Genomic DNA, 3,213 nt, shown 5'->3' on the forward strand with positions numbered 1-3,213 from the left:
TCTTTCTAATTCATGTTTGTTCGAACAACGCAATCCTAAAATATAATAAACAACGCGTCATTCAAAGGAGTAATATCAGCAAATTAATAGGGAAGAAGAAGAAAAAGAAGTACCAGCAGTGGTTCAAAGGAGAAATTGGAGTGAGAGAAAGCGTCGTTGAAGAAGAAGCTCCGAAGTGAACAAATCTGAAAATGCGTTGATAGAGGAGGTGGCACCGACGGCAGAAACTGTGGCAGAAATGGCAGCAAAAACTGCGGTGGCAACAGTGGCAGCAACGACAGTATAGAGAGAAGAGATGCGTTAATAGAAGAGGTGGCTCGATTCAGAAGCTCTCTACTGCAACGGACACGGCAGTGATAATGGTGCCAGCGGCAAAAACGGCGGCAAAAACGGCAGCGAGAATAGTGGCGAAAATGGTGGTAGAAAATTTAGGGTTTCATGCCTCTCTCTCGGCTAACTCAGTGCTTCTTGATAAACCCCAATTTTGTGGTTTATCTTGTACTTAATTTAGGAAATTTTATCAACTTTTCTCACACTTTTTCAATGAAATAGTATGGTTTTGTAATTCTCCCTTAATTTGTGCTTAGTGTAAAAACATGCTATTTAGGCCTTTAATTTTCTAATTTTAATTCCTTTTTGATTCAACTAGATGCCTTGATGTGTTTGTTAGTGAATTCAGGTTGAAAAGGTTAGGAATGGATCAAAGGAGTGAAGAGAAAAGCATGCAAAGTGGAGAATTCATGGAAAATCAAGGATTTGGAGCGCATACATCGACGCGCACGCGTGACAGATGTGCACGCGTGGAGATGAAATTACATGGCGACGCGTACGCGTGACATGACGCGTATACATGAGAAGAAAATGCCAAGCGATGTGTACACGTGACCCATGCGTATGCCTCACAGCACGCACGTGACCTCAATAAAGTGAAAACGCTGGGGGAGATTTCTGAGCTTCTGATGAGCGGATAATTTATACGCTTTTTGGCATTGTTTTTAGGTAGTTTTTAGCATGATCTAGTTACTTTTAGGGATGTTTTCATTAGTTTTAATGCTAAATTTACATTTCTGGACTTTACTATGAGTTTGTGTGTTTTTTTGTGATTTCAGGTATTTTCTGGCTGAAATTGAGGGACCTGAGCAAAACTCTGATAAAAGGCTGACAAAGGACTGCTAATGCTGTTGGATTCTGACCTCCCTGCATTCGAAATGGATTTTCTGGAGCTAAAAACTCCAAAAGGCGCGCTCTCAACGACGTTGGAAAGTAGACATCCAGAGCTTTCCAGCAATATATAATAGTCTATACTTTATTCGAGATTTGACGACGTAAACTGGCGCTCAACGCCAGTTCCATGCTGCATTCTGGAGTCAAACGCCAGAAACACGTCACGAACCAGAGTTGAACGCCAAAAACACGTTACAACTTGGAGTTCAACTCCAAAGGAAGCCTCAGCTCGTGTAAAGTTCAAGCTCAGCCCAAGCACACACTAAGTGGGCCCCGGAAGTGGATTTCTGTATCAATTACTTACTTCTGTAAATCCTAGTAGCTAGTTTAGTATAAATAGAACCTTTTACTAGTGTATTAGTCTTTTGACCACGTTACATCTTTGGTCTCAGTTTTATTTTATTATTCATCTTAGGAGACTATTGATCACATTTGGGGGCTGGCCATTCGGCCATGCCTGAACCTCCATCACTTATGTATTTTCAACGGTGGAGTTTCTACACACCATAGATTAAGGGTGTGGAGCTCTGCTGTACCTCAAGTTTTAATGCAATTACTACTATTTTCTATTCAATTCCACTTGTTCTTATTCTAAGATATTCGTTGCACTTCAACATGATGAATGTGATGATCCGTGACACTCATCATCATTCTCACCTATGAACGCATGACTGACAACCACATCCGTTCTACCTTAGACCGGGCACATATCTCTTGGATTTCTTAATCACAATCTTCGTGGTAAAAGCTAGAATTGATGGCGACATTCATGGGAATCCAGAAAGTTTAACCTTGTCTGTGGAATTCAGAGTAGGATTCCGGGATTGAATGACTGTGACGAGCTTCAAACTCGCAATTGTTGGGCGTGATGACAAACGCAAAAGAATCAAGGGATTCTATTCCGACATGATCGAGAACCGACAGATGATTAGCCGTGCTGTGACAGAGCATTTGGACCATTTTTACTGAGAGGATGGGATGTATCCATTGACAACGGTGATGCCCTACATACAGCTTGCCATGGAAAGGAGTAAGAAGGATTGAGGGAAGGCAGTAGGAAAGCAGAGATCCAACAGGGACAATTCATCTCCATGCACTTATCCGAAATTCTCACCAATGATTTACATAAGTACTGCTATCTCTATTTTATATTTTATTTATTATTAATATTTGAAAACTCCATAATCAATTATTATCCGCCTAACTGAGATTTACAAGATGACCATAGCTTGCTTCATACCAACAATCTCCGTGGGATCGACCCTTACTCACGTAAGGTATTACTTGGACGACCCAGTGCACTTGCTGGTTAGTTGTGCGGAGTTGTGACTAAGTGTGATTCATGTTTGAGAGCGCTACCAAGTTATTGGAGCCATTGTTGATGATCACAAATCCATGCACCATGTTTTTGGCGCTGCTGCCGGGGATTGTTCGAGTTTGGACAACTGACGGTTCATCTTGTTGCTCAGATTAGGTAATTTTCTTTTTATTTTCTTTTCAAACGTTTTCAAATATATATATATATATATATATATAATTTTTCAAAACATTTTTCAAAATGTTCTCACTTGTTTTCGAAGATTTTTCAAAATTTTTAAGAATGAATTCTAGTGTTTCATAAAGCATGTTGAAGCTTGGCTGGCTGTAAAGCCATGTCTAACTCAATTGGATTGAGGCTTCCACTTGTTAACATAAAAGGGTATGTATAGAGAGTTGGATGAAATATCAGCTGTTGCATGCCTGATTTATATCTTCTGAAGCTGGCTGGCTATTAAGCCATGCCCAACCCTTAGATTGGAGCTTTAGGCTAACATTGAAAGATTCTTGGAATTCTTATTAAAAATTTTGGATTTCTTATTTTCTTTTTTTTTCTATGTGTTTTTCAAAAAAAAATTAAAAGAAAATCCAAAAAAATCATAAAATCATAAAAAAACCAAAAATATTTTGTGTTTCTTGTTTGAGTCTTCAGTCAATTTTTAAGTTTGGTGT

The sequence above is a fragment of the Arachis stenosperma genome, chromosome 4 (assembly GCF_014773155.1).
Source record: "Arachis stenosperma cultivar V10309 chromosome 4, arast.V10309.gnm1.PFL2, whole genome shotgun sequence".
Classification (NCBI taxonomy): Eukaryota; Viridiplantae; Streptophyta; class Magnoliopsida; order Fabales; family Fabaceae; genus Arachis; species Arachis stenosperma.